This window comes from Pinus tabuliformis, chromosome 5_1 (assembly GCF_031772625.1).
Source record: "Pinus tabuliformis cultivar Carrire ecotype Pingquan chromosome 5_1, CPIR1, whole genome shotgun sequence".
Lineage (NCBI taxonomy): Eukaryota > Viridiplantae > Streptophyta > Pinopsida > Pinales > Pinaceae > Pinus > Pinus tabuliformis.
In genome coordinates this window covers 627,423,835-627,443,875 of record NC_142305.1, presented here as the reverse complement: position 1 = coordinate 627,443,875, position 20,041 = coordinate 627,423,835, and the positions used below count along the sequence as shown (strand labels likewise).

General features: G+C 38.5%; 3 pseudogenes; 1 reads left to right on the top strand and 2 right to left on the bottom strand.

Moving 5' to 3' along the window:
• Positions 1-494: 494 nt before the first annotated feature.
• On the top strand, positions 495-10,859 carry LOC149166505 (cysteine proteinase mucunain-like; annotated as a pseudogene).
• A 3,534-nt stretch (positions 10,860-14,393) lies between these two features.
• LOC149166504 (DEAD-box ATP-dependent RNA helicase 15 pseudogene) lies at positions 14,394-15,448 on the bottom strand (annotated as a pseudogene).
• A 1,104-nt stretch (positions 15,449-16,552) lies between these two features.
• Positions 16,553-17,685, bottom strand: LOC149166503 (DEAD-box ATP-dependent RNA helicase 15 pseudogene; annotated as a pseudogene).
• Between the last annotated feature and the right edge of the window lie 2,356 nt (positions 17,686-20,041).

Sequence of the window (20,041 nt, the reverse complement as noted above, 5' to 3'; positions counted from 1 at the left end):
CTTTTTTATGCTTTGTATGTCTTTGTGACTTATATTCTCTTCCTTGATTTCTGAGATGGAGTTGAAGCTTTTTCGGGCTTGGGCTTGCTTATGGAAGAAGGAGGAGTTTCTATCTCCAGCCTTGAGCCAAAGCCTACGGGATTTAATCCTCCAGTACTCTTCCTCGGCCAGACTTGCCTTGAGAAATTTTCCTTGTAGCTCGGCTTCCTTATCTAGAGTTTCTTTTGTGATTTCTTCATTTTCCGACTTCATATGATGAGTCTCAAGACATTCTTGGATGGCAGCTGTAAGTACACCAGTAAGTACACTGTATATCAAAGCGTCCATCTCGCACACTGGACGGTTGAAGAGCCATTCCATGCATAGCAAAGCATGGGAAGAAGGCGCAAGAAACAAAATATGAAGACCGTGGCAGAAGAGGAGGAAGTTGTCATGGAAATCACGCTGCAAATAAAGAGAGAGATTTCGTTTACTCTGTCCATGGCCGCTCGCATATGAAGAAGGAGCGGCGGCGGCAGCTTCAGACGCTGTATTTGGATGCAGTTTACTCTGGCCATGGCCGCTCGCATATGAAGAAGGAGCAGCGGCGGCAGCTTCAGACGCTGAATTTGGATGCAATTCCGTCTTTCCTTCACCCTTTTGTGCGCCATTGTTATGTCTTTTCTACATACAGTCCTGGCCATGACTGCTTACGTTTACCCTGGCCATGACCGCTTCCATATGGAGGAGGCTCGCTCCCATATGAAGAAGGAGCAGTGGCGGCTACTTCAGACGCCAATTTTGGCTTCAATTACTTTAGAGGATGCAATTTTAGCTTTCCCTTGCCTTTCTGTGCGCCACTGTCATGTATTTTCTACATGCAGTCTACTGAATTCGCAACAAGAAGCTTTGGTAGGTAATTTTCTACATTTTCATTGAGTAGAGTACACTAAGGATGAATCTATTTCAAATACTTCGTGAAATTTGTCTTCACTGGAATGTACTCTATTTCAAGTTCTGGTAGGTAATTTTCGACATTTTTACTAAGTAGGAGGACACTAAGGATGAATCTATTTTCTTTCACTGGAAGCATTTTTAGCCTTTAAGGATAGTTTTTTAATGGAAAGGGTTAAGAATCACTTTCTTGATTGTCTTTTTGACGGTTTTTGTCACTGCATATTCCTTTTACAAGGTTTCTTCTTCCCGACCCAGGATTGACACAAGGGACCTTCAGTGTTTATGAAGAAACCCTCACCAACTTTTGTCTTAAACCTGTTTGAAATAATCTGGATTGACACAAGAGACCTTCAATAGAGGCCGTCAGTGTTTGTGGATTTAATGAAGAAAAACCCTCGCCACCTTTCGCCTTAAAATATGTTTGAAATAATCTGGAAAAATTACAGAAGTTACAGTTTTTGTTGTTACAACAGTTTAAATTCCTTCATCGGAAGAGAGTGAAACACAACAGTACTTGTGGAAACAACGAGAGATTGAAAACAGTGAAGAGGACCAGTGAGCTCCCAGTAGGTGCGTTGTCATCTGTATTCAATCCCTAGGACACCTTGCTACCTTGCTTTGTTGGCTCGTACAAGCCTTGCTTTATGAGATGAACGAGGAAGCGACGTCTCACGATTTGTGATTTTAGGAGTATCACAACATCTCAGCCGCAATTGTTAGTAGTAATCAAGTACAAAATAAATAGGCAAATAATTTTTTTCCGTAGTTTACCCAACTTTCACATTTGTCCAAAAAATTATGGGTAAGAGTTTGATAAAATCTGACAGGTTATAGCTATTAATTTTAAGCTTTAAGATTTTGGGTGTTGCAGAGGTTTTTGATTGATAGTGCTGAATCTATTGATAGTGCTGAATATCAATATGACAATTTGTTCATTCTTGTCCTTGTGGTAAGATAGACGTAACCAAAACATTTGATGGTAAAAAAACATTCTTACCTTTAAAGATGAACATTACTTCCTACCTATCTAATTTGATATTAGTCATACAATATCTATGGTACACCTACTTTGATAATGTTTATATCATTCTCTTCTCTTATCTTTTAAATTGTGTGAAGTTGTTTGGATACTACTTTCATGACAGTTTTAGCATATACCCACTTTCTATTTATTTCTTCATTTGCTTTAAGATAGTTTTCATAATACACGAGGCTTTACCTCATACTTATCTTGTCTGTGTTCTTACTTATCTCCTCTCTGTTATTTGAGTAGTTAAGATAACTTTATTAGACATGAGGGGAAATATATTTGTTGCTTTTTTTACATAAAATTTAATATATGATCGAAGTTGTTGATTTTTTATTGAATGTGTAGAATTTTGTAAAGTTATAGGTCAAACAATTATCTATAATAAACCATTTTAATAATAAAGATAGCTTTGATAATAGATGAAGGTAAATACATAAAGATAGCTTTGATAATACATGAAAGTAAATACATTTTTTTTGGTTCTTTACACCAAAAAGTGTGTAGAGCTTTGTACAAGCGCCATGCCACTTGCAGGCACATGTACATAGAACTACTTTTTCGATCCAGGAAATCAAAAATTTGGGGTGGGTTAGAGGATTTTGATTGTTACACTGAAACCATTTGTTTGTGAACCCAGGTAGCCGAACTACTTTTTCAATCTGGGAAATCGAAAATTTGGGGTGGGTTAGAGGATTTTTATTGGTACACTATTGATTAGGTGAAACCATTTGTTTGTGAATCCAAGTAGCCCATTGAATAGGTGAAACCATTTGTTTGTGAATCCAGGTAGCCCATTGAATGAAGGGCCTAATAAATCTTATTACTCGGTGGATTTCCTAAAATCGGGTGAGAGGGAGAAGACATTTCATTCATCACCGTGTAATGGCTAATAAGTACCAATTCCTTTGGGCTAGCTAACCAATTCTCCCTCCCTCCATTACTAAGCAGTTGACTCCTATAAAGGACTAAAGGTGCGACATATGCCTAATCCAATGACTATTTATTTCATGATATTCTAATGATGAATTCATAATGCGAAAACATTTTGTTCCCAAAAAGAAGGAACTAAACCAAACCATATATAACGAGGTGACATTCTTACTTGTTCTCATCGCTACCCATTTTGCTCGGCCTCACGAATGGTTTAGGACATTGGACGATGGTCCAAGACATTGGACGAGAGTCATCTTAATGCAACTAGCGAATGTCGAATATATTTACAAAGCATTAATTAGTCAATGTTTTGAATAGGATCTTCGCTTCTTTCATGCTGACCTTAATTATGGCTTTTTTCACACACGTCGCGTGCGTGAACATATTACGTTTCACATCCTCGTAGCAGGACTCATTATTATCAATAATTTCAAGCATCCAGTAATGGTTGCATGAGTGGTATGTATCAAGGTAAGGGTTTGTGGTAGAGATAAAATAGATACCTAAATGCATTGTCTAAAGCCCATCCTAGGGAGTAAGAAGCCTAATTGCTAGAAAAAGGTCAATTTCAAGGATCATCATTAACATTAGCAAGGGCATACAATAGGCTAACATATAGAAAATGCATGCACAATGGTTTATATTGACATATGTATATAATTTGATAGATAGGCCACAAAATAAATGACAATGGTGAATAATAAAATGAGATTCACCTGAGTAGATCCTGCACCTCTACCTATAGTCCAATTTCATATACTTTATTTGTTCCCAACTTTTTAATCCTGGTCTTGGATCATCCCAATGAGATAACTGAAGTATGAAATAGTCCAATTTCATATACTTTATTTGTTCCCAACTTTTTAATCTTGGTCTTGGATCATCCCAATGAGATAGAAAATGCATGCACAATGGTTTATATTGACATATGAATAACATTTGATAGATAGGCCACAAAATAAATGACAATGGTGAATAAGAATGAGAGATTCACCTGAGTAGATCCTGCACCTCTACCTATAGTCCAATTATATATACTTTATTTGTTCCCAACCTTTTAATCCTGGTCTTGGATCATCCCAATGAGACAACTGAAGTATGAAATAGTCCAATTTCATATACTTTATTTGTTCCCAACTTTTTAATCATGGTCTTGGATCATCCCAATGAGACAACTGAAGTATGAAATGAACTCATTTTCTCAGAATTTGGGCTTATTGTTGCAGACTTGTAATTTTGGCTTCTTCTATTGAAAACCTAGGTCACGTGTGTGGATTGAAAAATGGACAAATCTACCTTATTTCAACTTCGCTTGACTTGACTTCCTTTCTTTGACAATTTCGCTTGCTAGAGAGACCTTCCTTGATCCAGTTTTTGGTCCTTGATGATGACTGCAATTTGTTGCAGGAGGAGGCCCCAATTCACTTCACACGTCTAAGAAGAATACCCAAGAAAATAGTCTCAAAACTTGATTATTCTTCTTTCCTTTTGCCCTTCTCTTCCTCGAACTTCTGCTCTTCCTTGAACGAACTTGTGTTTTTGTGAGCGAGTCCTTGAATGAGGCCGAGTCCTCCTTTATATAGGCTTCATTTCCATCTTTATAGGTTGAATTGTAACTACCTTTAGGCAGAATTCACCTTCTAAATAGGCCGACTTGTTTGTTAGCATTTGACGAGGTCTTGGAGGGTTTTTTTACTTTATTTTGACTCAAATAATTTCTTTTACAATATGTAACATGGTCCAAAATGGGTCTTTCATACATGAAAATGACTTAATGACTTGTAGACTCAATAACAAGCCCTAGGATCTCGCAATGAGAGCTTGACCTAAAAATAATTTTTCTTAAGCATGAAACCCATGCCTCAAGAACAACAATAATTAAATTTATTTTTCTCATTACATCAAATACATAAAATCATGATTACACATGTTGTAGGTTTTAACCCCGTACAGAAATTACCTGCATACGAATTCTAGAACATAGAAAATAAACAATGCGAGAGCATAACACATAAAACACATATACACAGAGATTTTCCCCTGGATCCTAAAACCGGGACTACCAGCTTGATTTTTCATTATGTTCCTTTCAATGTGACAATACATATTTGTACATGCCGAAGCATCCAAAACCATGGACCGAAAACCATCGCGTCCAAAACCATGTGCGAAAATCATGCATAAAACCATAGGTAGGTCTGCCCAACCTAACATAAGGTCCAAAACCAAAATTTTCCGGGGCGTTGCTCCGGACCCCATAGAGTGGGGTTACCTGCACCCCTCAAACCCCCTGTGACTCCCCCCGCTACGCAATCGACGCAACAAAGGGGGGCTCTGCCCCCCTTCTAACCCCCTGGTTAACTACGTGGGCTAGTCGTGGAAAGAATATAACACAACTCAACATTCTCCCACTTATTGTTTTCTTTCCACAGGGGGTCACAAGAGAGCTTAGTAATTTATCCAGCCCTGCAACGCCCATTGTTTCTCTACACCAAGAGAACTTCTCAGAGCTCACAGATTTTGTCAATGCATCTATAGTATTCTTCAAAGTGTCCACCTTTACCAGCAACACCCTTTTGTCTTCTATCATATCTCTCACAAGTGATACTGAACATCAATGTGCTTTGTCTTTGAATGATATGCAGGGTTCTTTGCCAAGAAAATTGTACTTTGGCTATCACAATCTATCCTTATAGCTCCATGTACTAATCAAATACTTGAACACAATCTCTGCAACCAAACTGCTTCCTTGCTTGCATGAGTGGCTACCATGTATTTTGCCTCTGTAGGTAATAGTGCCACTACAGATTGTTTCTTACTCATCCAACTGACTGCACCTCCAAATAGGTTAAACACATACCCACTTGTAGATCTTCTCTGATCTAGATCTCCAGCCCAGTCTACATCAACAAAGCCATGAATATCCAACACTCTGTCCAATCCTGGGCTTCCTTGGTAGCACAAACCATAATCACTAATGCCACGCAAATACTTGAAAACCCGCTTCACTGCTATCCAGTGCTCCTTCCCTGGTTTTGACATAAACCTGCTCAATACTCCCACTGCATGTACAATGTCTGGTTTAGTACATACCATCGCATACATCAGGCTATCGATTGCACTTGCATATGGAACACGAGACATGACCTTTTCCTCTTCATGTGCCTTGGGACATTGTTCAGCAAATAACTTTACACCTACAGGAATAGAAACCTTCACTGGTTTACTATTCTGCATATTAAACCTCTGCAATATTGTCTCGACATACTTCCTCTGGTTTAACCAGAGCTTCCTTTTTGTCTGATCTCTTTTAATTTCCATGCCCAAAATATAGTTTGCAGCACCAAGATCTTTCATGTTGAATTTGGAGGACAAATGGGTCTTCAAATCCTGAATAATTTCTTTGTCATTTCCAACCAGCAACATATCATCCACATATAAGACCAGATAAATAACACGGTCACTAATTAATTTAAAATACACACAGTGATCTGCTTTGCTTTTGGTAAAGCCAAGTCCCTGTATAAATGTATCAAATTTTTGATACCACATCCTTGGTGATTGTTTTAACCCATACAGAGACTTCTTTAACTTGCATACCAGTTCTTTCTTACCCTTCGCCGCAAAGCCTTCAAGTTGCTTCATGTAAATCTCTTCTTCTAGATCCCCATGAAGAAATGTTGTCTTCACATCCATCTGTTCTACCTCAAAATAAAAAGCAACAGCAACAGATAAAAGTAATCTAATAGAAGTTACCTTGGCAACAGGAGAAAAAATATCACCAAAATCAATTCCCGACACCTGGGAATAACTTTTTGCTACCAACTGAGCTTTGTATTTCTCCACCTTTCCTTCTGCATTTGTCTTCTTCTTGAACACCCATTTGCTGCCAATGGGTTTCCTTCCAGCCGGCAACTCCATCAGATCCCAAGCCTCATTTTTGTGCAAAGATGCCATTTCATCAACCATGGCCTCTTTCCAGAGTTTTCCATCCTCTGAATCTACTGCTTCCTTCATAGTTCTGGGATCATCATCAGCAATAGATAAAGCAAAATTTGAACAGAAAGCAAATGGACTATACCTTTCTGGTTGCCTTCTTTCTCGAACTGATCTTCTCACACCCAGAGTTTGTGGCTTTTCATCTTCTGATTCCTTTTCATATATGTATTATCTTGAGAAATCAAGAAAACACATGACAAAATGAACATATATCAAATCTCATCCATTCATTCTTTTTCCAATTTCATGATTTTTTTAAACATTTTTTTTTCAAATTATTATTATAATAATAATTAATAATCAAATAAAATATTTATATTTTGAATAAAACATTAAATATAGATAATAAATTTTGATTTACATTATAAAACAATAAATAATTAAATAATAGAGGAAAGATAGTGCATGGTTTTTTTTTCGTTTTTCATTATTATATTTTCTTTTACATGATTGATCTAAAATAGAGGTTTAATATTTTACAACCATTTGAGTTTTTTTAAAATTTAGATACTTTCTTAAACACAATATAATGGGATCAAATTTAAGAGAGAGGGGGGGAGAGAAGGGGGAGTAGAAGTGACACATTTGGAGGGTGGAGAGAGAGAGAGAGTTATGGGGGGAAGAGAGAGAAAAAGAGAAAGAGAAGAAGGAAGAGAGAGAGGAGGGGCGAGAGAGAGAAGGAGAGAGGAGGGGAGAGGGATCTGAGAGAGGGAGAGAGAGGAAGGAAGAGAAAGAGAAGGGGGGAGAGAGAGAGAAGGGGAGAGGGAGAGAGCCATATGGAGATGGATGGGGAGAGAGTGGGAGCAAAGAACAAAGACATAGAGAATAAAGGTGGACAGAGAGAGGGAGTGACAATGGAGAGATGGAGAGAGAGTGAGGGAGAGAGGAGAGGAAGGGAGAGAGAGAGACAAAGAGAGAGAAGGAGATAGGGAGGTAGGTAGTGATAGAGATAGGGAGAGTAATGGGGGGAAGAGACAGAGGGAGGTGGGAGAGAAAGGGAGAGAGAGAGGACTCAAGAGAGAGAAGGGGAGAGAGAGGGAGAGATAGAGTTGGAGGGAGAGAAAGGGAGGAAAGAAGAAAGACAGAGGGAGAAAGGTGGAGAGAGAGGGAGTGACAACAGAGAGATGGGGAGAGAGTGAGGGAGAGAGGAGAGCAGGAGGGAATAGAGAGAGGGAGATAAGAGGAAGAGAGAGAGAGGGAGATAGATAGTTATGGAGAGAGAGTACACATATTTGGGGGGTGAGATACATAAAGAGAATAAGAAAGAGACACATAGATACAAATATAGATATATACAGTATTATATAACCAACCTAGATCCATCTTAACCTCGGATCTATCAAGTGTGGAGGGGATCAAATATCTCAAGGTGGAAACATTTCCTCAAGTTTCGTACTCACAAAAAAAGTTTGCACCTTGAGAGATTTGATCCCACTCGGCCCCATAAATTTGATCCCTCTTGACCCTTGATAGATCCAGGGTTAAGATAAATCTAGATTGATCAATAGAATAATATTTAATTATATCATAAATCTTGTAAAATTAATAAATTATATTCCTTTATAATTTTTTCAATCATATATATTTTATAATTTTATTTTTTATTGTTTTAATTTATATTTATTATTATATTTTTTTTCCAAACTCGTAAATAATTAAACAATTCATTAATTTATATTCATCATTATAATTTTTTTCCAACCTCGTAAATAATTAAACAATTCACGGTAAAAGAGAAAACTTACTTACGTCGTAAGGCGTTTCCCTTTGAAATCAACTTTCCTTTTAGATTACGTGTACATTTCTAAGCCTTTGATTTAAATGTTAGACGATTAAAATAATTTTAGCCATACGATTGATTAGACCGGTACAGTAAGGTATTCAAATTAAGAATGCGACGGAACAGATCACCTCGCCCTGGCTCAGCGTTACTTCCCGGGGCTTCTCGGAGTGGAGACCTCGCCCTTGCCCTAGCTCGGCCCTACTTCCATGGATCATCTGCAGTGTTTGCTTTCACTCTCTCTGCATCGAACGCTTAAAGTCGAATGTCGCGGGCGTGGTGGAGGACAGGCAGGCTTAAAGCAGCTGTTGTTGTGGGAAAGGAGATTCGGCTCCTTTTCTTCTATGTTTTATTTCAGGAATGCAACGCAACAGACTTCGCCATCTCTATTACTTTCTACGCACTCAGTTTCTCCTGGAACATTGGCATCTAGATACCGCTGACCAGGGTTTAGATGGGTATGCTTTCCAGGGTAATCTCCTCTGTTTCGACAGGGTCTTTCCAAATTTTTGCAAGCAAACTGGTAACACATCTCTTTTATTTATTTTATCATTTTTTTTAATGCAAAGTAATAATTTATCTCTTTTTTTGTTATTCAGGTTAGAGGGACGAATTTTGCACTTGCGTTTTCCAAGGCAGCGAAAGATCTACACACTTGTTCCCTTGGAACGGCTACACATATGGTTACCTCTGATTTTGAACACGCTGCAGCTCATGGGCTTAATGTTTCCAAAACTTGGGCCTTCAACGATGGCCAATACAAAGCACTACAGACTTCTCCTGGTGTATATGATGAACAAGACTTTCAGGGCTGTGCATAGGCCCTTGCAATACGTCAATCGTTGAATCCCTCCACCGATTTTTTGTTTTTTGGGTGTTTGATTGTGCTGGCATTGCTTGTCTTTCTGGATCTTGTGCATGTTTTTGGCTTCTCTGTTTTTTGGTGAACCTAACTTCTATAAATACAATACAATCTTCAATCTTATGAAACAGGAAAAAATCCTGCAATATTCAGGGTTTCCGGCCTAGCCTCTATGAATACAACCTTAGGACAATAACACCTAGCCTCTATGAATACAACGTCAAGACCCTAACATGCAACTGCATCATTGCGTGCAAAGATTCATTCCTCTCTCTTAGCCCTAATTTTTATTTGCTTTATTTTTATTTTTTCCCTCGGAATAACCATTTTTTTCCGTGATAATTTGTGCCGAAAAAACCTTTCGGGTTAAATGGGTAAAGTTTCATTGCACTGGTAATATCTATCCATTAAATAACTTTATTGGGTCATAGGGAATATTTTGGATATTATCAGTATATGTATAAAGCGTTAATATGTGTTTTGCAGAAAATTTCCCATGTATTAACAATTGATGGCTATGAAGATGTGCCAACCAATTATGAGAAGTCATTACAGAATGCTGCAGCACTTCAGCCAATCAGTGTGGCCATGGAAGGTGGTGGAAGGGACTTTCAGTTTTGCAAATCTGTAAGTTTTCAATTCTTTGCATAGATTTTATCTACATGGTATTCCAATACATATTTTTTGCACATGCATGCATTGCAAGTCAATTGATCAATGGTTTTGTTGGCTTTTTTTGGGGTGACAGGGTGGGTGTATTTACTAGAAATTGTGGTTTGGATCATGGTGTGATGCTGGTGGGTTATGGGTCAGCTGATGTGGACAACTGGATTGTAAATAACTCGTGGGGACCAAGCTGGGGTGAGAAGGAGTACATCAGGTTGCAAAGAAACATTGACAATTCATTTGGAAAATGTGGAATCACAATGCGGCCATCATATCTGATTAAGAATGGGTCTAATCCTCCAAACCCTGGCCCTTCCCCTCCCTCTCCAGTCATACCTCCAGCAAAGTGTGATGACTGTTATGCATGCCCTGTTGGTAGCACTTGCTGTCGTGCCTATGGCATCAGCGATTTCTGCCTTTAATGGGGATGATGTTCTTATAAATCAACTACCTAATGCAGAGATAACCACCACTGCTTCCCCCACGATTTCCCATTCTGTGATTTCAATGCAGGAACTTGTCTTAAGGTTAGTCATCCATCATTTCTTTGTGCACATTTTTCATTTCAAATCACCAATTCCGGCCTATGGAGTTTTAGTGTTTGGAATCGATTTGCAAGTAAAAGGTTGAAATTTTGTTATTTGGAAGGTTGAAATTTTGTTATTTGGAAGCGATTAGCAAGAAAAAGGCTGAAATTTTGGTGTTTGGAATAGATTTGCAAGTAAAAGACCCTTGTTATAGTGTGATTGACTTGTTGAAGTTACATTTGTTTTACTTTAATTCTCACAACTCGTATTTCAGGTAGCCTTTTAGGGTTTTAAGGTTTGGAGTGTTAATCTGTTGACCTTTGATACTCATCCAAAATTTATTGGTATTTACAGAGCAAGAATGATCCATTTGGAGTTCATATGCCCAAGCTTACTCATGCAAACCCACATTTTGCAACTCAAGTTGAAAGACTAGCTGCCAAACAAGATCATGGTTTCTTCTCTATGCGATCCAGATTGCGTGATTCACATTTTCTTCAGTGATGGGAGAATTTATTAGAGGCCGAATCGCTCAAAACAGTCAAACTCCAGTAATAATCTGGCTTAAAATCCAACAGTCAACAAATGTCCAAAATATTATCAGAGTTGTTGTAGGATGGATCTGTATGAAGTCGGTTTTCTGTCAAATTGTTTATGCATACAAGATTATTGTAAATGCCACCATCTTACATCTTATTTTTACCCATTCGTTTATGGGAGTCACAATTTTTCTTATGTGTCAGATGCATGAGCTCAATTGGTAAAATTTGTGTACCTGATTCTTATTGAAGTTAATGTTAAAATGTCTCAACTTTGAAACTACTTCTAATGTCTCAAATTTGAAACTACTTCTACGCTTATCGCCACCTCTCTGAAGTTTGAAAGGCAAAAATAGCGCATGAATAATGTGAATAGACTCTTTCTCGTTGAATAGATATGTAGACTCTTTCTCGTTGAATATAATATATTCTTTGAGGTATGACTAAAGGGAACAAAAATTACATTTAGCTTGTTTGACAGTTAAGACTTCTTTAACACTTGTCATCTCCCTGAAGTTTGAAAACGCAAAAATAGTGCGTGAATAATGGAGACCAAGCCAAACAGAGAATTAACAATATATCATTGTAGCAACTTAAACTGGAAGCCACAAGTGACAAGCGCGCAAATGCATGTCTTTTATGAATATACATAGGATTTTTTCAATTCCTGAGAGGGTTTTTCTCTGGTTAAAAGTCAGTGTGATCTCTGTCTAAATACTTTTCCCCTCCCTCTCCAGTCACACCTCCAGCAAAGTGCGATGATTGTTATGCATGCCCTATTGGTAGCACTTGCTGTTGTGCCTATGGCATCGGTAATTTCTGCCTTTAATGGGGATGATGTTCTTATAAATCAACTACCTGACGGAGAGATAACCACCACTGCTTCCCACACGATTTCCCATTCTGTGATTTCAATGTAGGAACTTGTCTTAAGATTAGTCATCCATCATTTCTTTGTACGCATTTTTCATTTCAAATCACCAATTCCAGCTTATGGAGTTTTAGTGTTTGGAATCGATTTGCAAGTAAAAAGTTGAAATTTTGTTATTTGGAAGCGATTTGCAAGTAAAAGGCTGAAATTTTGGTGTTTGGAATAGATTTGCAAGTAAAAGACCCTTGTTATAGTGTGATTGACATGTTGAAGTTCCATTTGTTTTACTTTAATTCTCACAACTCATATTTCAGGTAGCCTTTCAGGGTTTTAAGGTTTGGAGTGTTAATCTGTTGACCTTTGATACTCATCCAAGATTTATTGGTATTTACAGAGCAAGAATGATCCATTTGGAGTTCATATGCCCAAGCTTACTCATGCAAACCCACATTTTGCAACTCAAGTTGAAAGACTAGTTGCCAAACAAGATCACGGTTTCTTCTCTATGCGATCCGGATTGTATGATTCACATTTTCTTCAGTGATGGGAGAATTTATTAGAGGCTGAATCGGTCAAAACAGTCAAACTCCAGTAATATTCTGGCTTAAAATCCAGCAGTCAACAAAATGTCCAAAATATTATCAGAGCTGTTGTAGGATGGATCTGTATGAAGCCTGTTTTCTGTCAAATTGTTTATGCATACAAGATTATTGTAAATGCCACCATCTTACATCTTATTTCTGCCCATTCGTTTGAAACACAATGTTAACCACGGATTTACAGCACACTCATGAAATAAATAAAAAATATGTACTGCAGATCAGAGAGCCAACTTGAAGGTTGAATAAAGGATCCAATGGAAGAGCTTGAGAGACCAAAACCTAAAAGAACATAACACTGTACATAATCACAATGAGAAGGTTTTTTTAAAAAGATGAAAAGTGACTTGTGCAACAGTGACTTTCAGGCATAATATCTTACCTCAAGTCAGAAACTAATAATCGAGAAGAATTGTGACATATAAAGAATCATTGAAGAAAAAAATGAATAAACAAAATGCCTTTCAAAAATAGAAAATAAAGAGAAAACACTAACATTACCCTGGATACATCAGTGTCTGATCCGAACAGGTTTCGAACATACTGGATGTTGGGGTACAAAGTTTTCTCTAGATTGCTGCCAAGCAATAGTAGATAGAGAATTTGAGATCGAAAGCCATTAATGTTGTTGCAACTTGCAATGTATCTAAAAAATATCGTTTATATTTTTACATAACAAATGCTAAGTCATTAAGATTTCGATAATTTTTTACATAACAAATGCTAAGTCATTAAGATTTCGATAATAGGTGGCCTCCGGAGTAAGCTGAGCCGATTTTTCAAGCATTACAGGTTCCTCTACCAATCGACCAGTTTTGTCAATATCTCCAATGTTTGTTTCCATGCTCATTTTCGCTATCTGCATAGCATGTCTACAAGCATCAATTGCTCTTTCCTGCACATTCAATATTAATTCAGTAGACTGTTGTTTAAGAGGTGGCTTCTAATCCATGTTGATCTGTGGAGTGCCCAATAAAAGAAGAATGAGGGATACTTTCCTTCATTATACTTTTACATGACATTACAAAACTAAAGACATTGCAAAGGTAAAATTCAAGGTTTTGAAACCTCTTGTAATCCAACCATTGTAATGTTTGCTTTAGCAATATCCACAGCATGCTTCTGTGGAATAACATGACTACTTTCATCCAAAATCTAACTGAACATTCCTTGCAAGGGTGCAAGATTGGTTGAAGCTCCACTCAAAATAATTAGTGAGAAGGAAGCTCCTTGACGTGCATATTTCAAAGATTTTATTGTAAATTTTGGGGATATTCCAAGCATATATCTTCAATTTTGAAAATTATAGCCATTAATGACTCGATAATATGATCATTTTTCCCATCGATTGCTTTTTAATCGCACTGAATCCAAATTTGTTGTAAAATTTGTAGCTCAAAACATGGGTTTTTGTATAATTAGGACAAATAGAAGAAAACACGCATGGCTCTCATAGAAAAACCAAATATGTCTTAGTCGTGGATAAGACTGAAATTATGATGGTCTGTCTACAAATGCCTTGATGGCCATTGTTCCTTTCAATATTATGAATCTGTTGTGTTTTTATGAACAGAAAACAAAACCAGACCATGCCAAAACTGAGATGAATGAGAAGGATAATTATTGCAGACACCAGAGTAGATTTCAATGGCTATGATGGCATGTATGTTGATGCTTCTATATGTGCTGGGAGGCCTTGATATCAACTGCAAAACGTTCTTGAACCTGCTTCATCACATGCTCCTCTGATGAAGAAGCAGAAGAAACAAAGGTAATTGCAAGACCCTTTGTGCCAAACCGTCCAGCCCTTCCAACCCTGTGCAATTAAGTATCTGCAGACTCAGGCATGTCATAGTTGATAACAATATTAACTCTTTCAATGTCAATTCCCCTGCCTACCAGATCAGTTGCAACCAGAAGCCTCTTATTCCCCTCCTTGAAACTTTTGTATCTCATCAGTCTTTCATCCTGCTGCATTCCAGAATGAATGCAGGTACAAGGAAAGCTGCACCCCACCAGCAGCTTGGATAGCTCAGAAGCCCTTTTCACACTCTTCACAAATATAACCACCTGGTTGAAATCCAGGACATCCAGCAAATCAGTCAGCTTCCTGTTCTTTTCTACCTCAGCCAGTTTTATATAGTGCTGAACTAGACCATGAAGTGTGAGCTTGGCCTCATCATCAACATATATCTCCATAGGATCCTGCATGAATTTCTTGCAGACAGGCCTGATTTCCTTGCTCAGTGTGGCTGAAAACATCATGACCTGCTTGTCATGAGGGGTCATCTTGAAAATGGCATGTACATCTCTCCTCATGTCTAAAGATTCCAGCATTTTGTCACATTCATCCTGAATAAAATGCCTGATATTTCTCAGACTGAGATCCTTGTCTTTTGCCAATGCCAGAATCCTTCCAGGGGTCCCAACAACTATTTGGGGGGATTCATTTTTTAATATTGCATTGTGAGTTTTGATAGGTAGGCCTCCATAGAATACAGCAACCTTCAATTCTTTCAGATGAGTCATAAACCTCTCAAATTCATGGCATATCTGGTATGCCAATTCTCTAGTATGGCACAAAACTAGGGCAGAGACTTGGCCTTCTGTGGGTTCGATCTACTGCAGAGTTGAAAGCACGAAAACTGTTGTTTTCCCCATTCCAGTTTTGGCCTGACAGAGTACATCCATGCCCATAATCGCCTAAGGAATGCACTCGTGCTGAACTTCTGAGGGATGTTCAAATCCAGAGTCCACAATTGCTCGAAGGAGCTCTGGCTTCAGTAGGAAATCCCACATACCCTTTCTTGGAGGCTTCATCAGTGGCAAAATGTTCCTCCAATGCTTGTGCGTCCAATTCCTCTTCTTCATAGTCCAGGAGCTCTTCATTATAAATCTCTTCCTTCAACTCTTCCACATTGTCTACTCCTTGTTTTGTCATTTTCACTAAAAATATGAAGCACAAGCGCAGCTTTATGATGAAATAGAAAAAGAGGTTTTATTGCTGTAAAAGATGAAATAATGATGCAGAAAACCAGCATGTGTGTCTCAAAGCACTCTCATAAATTATATAAATTAAGGTTCAACAGACATACCCATCTCATTCAAACTGGTGACAACTTCATAGGGTGATATTTAAAGTACATTTGAGAGAACTGCCTTTTCTGGCTATGTTGGTTATGTTTTCCACCAACCCTGCATCAACCACACTAATTAAATGTCATGTAGTCACTATTACATTTCAATTGGTGACAAATTCATAGGGTGATATTTAAAATACATTTGGGAGAACCACCAATAAGTTGTATGAAATCTGACTTAGCAGTCTTTGGTTCCCTACCAAAGATTGTAACTATTAGTGCCAAGTGCTTTCAACTTTCTCCATGGTAGACGCTTCGAGGGTTGCATTGCACTAATAGATTTCAAAACTTTGTGACGAGGCTTGATTCTAAACTCTAAACTACACAACATGAGATTAGAATGTGTTAAAAGAAACTTTGAACAAAATAGTCCATGATTTTCTGCACTTTACAGCCCACAATGCAACAGAAATGGTGGCATTAATTTAAGGACTTTGCCTTTGTAAAGGCCTGGAAATAAGCAGAAATATCCCAAGTAGAAGTAGAAGAGAAAATTGTTAATTGAAGTTAGAGGAGGAAAGGTTCTTCTAAATTTAGAAGTGAAATAAATTTGGTAGAAGAACCGGCATATGAAGGTAAGGAATATGAACAGAAAACAAAACCAGACCATGCCAAAACTGAGATGAATGAGAAGGATAATTATTGCAGACACCAGAGCAGATTTCAATGGCTATGATGGCATGTATGTTGATGCTTCTATATGTGCTGCGAGTGCCTTGATATCAACTACAAAACGTTCTTGAACCTGCTTCAGCACATCCTCCTCTGATGAAGAAGCAGAAGAAACAAAGGTAATTGCAAGACCCTTTGTATCAAACCGTCCAGCCCTTCCAACCCTGTGCAAATAAGTATCTGCAGACTCAGGCATGTCATAGTTGATAACAATATTAACTCTTTCAATGCCAATTCCCCTGCCTACCAGCTCAGTTGCAACCAGAAGCCTCTTATTCCCCTCCTTGAAACTTTTGTATCTCATCAGTCTTTCATCCTGTTGCATTCCAGAATGAATGCAGGTACAAGGAAAGCTGCACCCCACCAGCAGCTTGGATAGCTCAAAAGCCCTTTTCACACTCTTCACAAATATAACTACCTGGTTGAAATCCAGGACATCCAGCAAATCAATCAGCTTCCTGTTCTTTTCTACCTCAGCCAGTTTTATATAGTGCTGAACTAGACCATGAAGTGTGAGCTTGGCCTCATCATCAACATATATCTCCATAGGATCCTGCATGAATTTCTTGCAGACATGCGTGATTTCCTTGCTCAGTGTGGCTGAAAACATCATGACCTGCTTGTCATGAGGGGTCATATTGAAAATGGCTTGTACATCTCTCCTCATGTCCAAAGATTCCAGCATTTTGTCACATTCATCCAGAATAAAATGCCTAATATTTCTCAGACTGAGATCCTTGTCTTTTGCCAATGCCAGAATCCTTCCAGGGGTCCCAACAACTATTTGGGGGGATTCATTTTTTAATATTGCCTTGTGAGTTTTGATAGGTAGGCCTCCATAGAATACAACAACCTTCAATTCTTTCAGATGAGTCATAAACCTCTCAAATTCATGGCATATCTGGTATGCCAATTCTCTAGTATGGCACAAAACTAGGGCAGAGACTTGGCCTTCTGTGGGTTCGATCTGCTGCAGAGTTGAAAGCACGAAAACTGCTGTTTTCCCCATTCCAGATTTGGCCTGACAGAGTACATCCATGCCCAGAATCGCCTGAGGAATGCACTCGTGCTGAACTTCTGAGGGATGTTCAAATCCAGAGTCCACAATTGCTCGAAGGAGCTCTGGCTTCAGTAGGAAATCCCACATAACCTTTCTTGGAGGCTTCATCAGTGGCAAAATGTTCCTCCAATGCTTGTGCGTCGGATTGTAAATAACTCATGGGGACCAAGCTGGGGTGAGAAGGAGTACATCAGGTTGCAAAGAAACATTGACAATTCATTTGGAAAATGTGGAATCGCAATGCGGCCATCATATCTGATTAAGAATGGGTATAATCCTCCAAACCCTGGCCCTTCCCCTCCCTCTCTAGTCATACCTCCAGCAAAGTGCGATGACTGTTATGCATGCCCTGTTGGTAGCACTTGCTGTTGTGCCTATGGCATCGACAATTTCTGCCTTTAATGGGGATGATGTTCTTATAAATCAACTACCTGATCCAGAGATAACCACCACTGCTTCCCACACGATTTCCCATTCTGTGATTTCAATGCAGGAACTTGTCTTAAGGTTAGTCATCCATCATTTCTTTGTGCACATTTTTCATTTCAAATCACCAATTCCGACCTATGGAGTTTTAGTGTTTGGAATCAATTTGCAAGTAAAAGGTTGAAATTTTGTTATTTGGAAGCGATTTGCAAGTAAAAGGCTGAAATTTTGGTGTTTGGAATAGATTTGCAAGTAAAAGACCCTTGTTATAGTGTGATTGACATTGTTAAACACACATGGGTAGCAAGAGAAAATATGAAAGATAAAACATGCAGTACAATTTTTATTGACAAATGATATACATTTATAGTACATTATGTGACCGTTGGGTTTCACATCCCAAGGTCTCTTGGACTACTTAGTCTATTCAGCTTCCACACTAACCCATTTAGGATTAGGTGTCCAACATTCCCCCCCTTAATCCGAAGGGTTATGTATGAGTCCAAGAAGAGAGCTGTAATACAAAATGTGCAAAAAATGCATGGCAGCACTAGGCTGAATGTGCTCTATGAAATGTTGGTATAAAGGGCAGTGGTTTAAGGATGACCACCAACACTGGAACGCTTAGTGCAGTTCTCGGAACTCTTCCAAAACTGGCAAGAAGCTGGAGTCTTCTGCTAGAGGAAGTGATCCTATTGTTTTAAAGAGGGAAACCTTCAACCATGAAAGGGAGGTCTCACCCCGCATAAAAGGGAGAACTTCAACCTGAAAAGGGAAGTCTCAACCTGTGATGGTTTAAGGATGACCAACAACTCTGGAATGCTTAATGCAATTCCTGGAACTCTTCCAAAACTGGTAAGAAGCTAGAGTCTTCTGCTAGAGGAAGTGTTCTCAATTTTGTTCTTGGAATTCTTCCAAAACTGGCAAGAAGCTGAAGTCTTCTGCTAGAGGAAGTGTCCCAGATTACCAACTAAAGGCATGTTCAGGGGCATCTTTGTCTCTGGCTACAACTCTGAAACTGGTGTGGCAGGTTGTGGCTCAGGCTCGCTTGATGTGACTTTGAAGCTTGTAGATGACCATCATTTCCCCCCCTGTCAGATACAAGGTGAGATGATGGAGAAAACTCAACTGCAAGACTGTTCAATACTCTGGAACAAGTTCTGACATGTGTTTGTAATATCTTCTTGGCTGTTGATGCACATTGCCAAGAAGCGATCCATCCAAGATGAATCTTTGTTCTTGCAGGACATTTGTTTCTGAAGCATCTGTGTGAAGAATGACTGGTTTTATGACAGTGCTTACATGGATGAAGATCAAAACAGTGATCTTTCAGATGGCCAACTCGGTCACAGTGTTGGCATTTTACGATCTGTTGTTGTTGTTGTTGCGGTGGAAGAGGAGTAGAATCTGGAACAGCTGGAGGTGAACTGTCATGAGGAGCAGGTGAACTGTCATGAATAAATCCAGCACTCTGAAACTAAATGGGCTTGGAGTAGTCTGGAATATGAAAGGACAAGTCCTTGTCATATCCAAGACCAGTTCTGTGCTTGTTGTGGACAAGCTGTTCCCAAGGTATGATGATGGGCTTGGGAAGTGCAGACTGAGTTTCTGCATCTGCATTTACAACTGTTGCTTTATTGGATACTAAATTTGCTTTATTGACTTGCTTCTGATGGGTTGGAGTTTCAATGTTCTGAACAGAAACATGTCCAGAATGATGATTCCTCTATTTTAATTCTTCTTGCTGAAGCTGAGATTCAAGTTGTAAAAAGTCAATCTTTTCATGTACATCTTGTAAACAACTATGAATATCGGTGAGAAAATCCTTGCTGATTTTGACTGTATTATCCATAGTAGAGAGTATTAGATTGTCCACTAACTCTAATATTGCACCAATTGGAGCCATTTTTAACCTCAAAAAATAGTAAAACAATGAGATTATCTTCCTTTCGAATGCAAGTATCGAAATTAATAAGATAATTATTTGAAGTACCTACACCA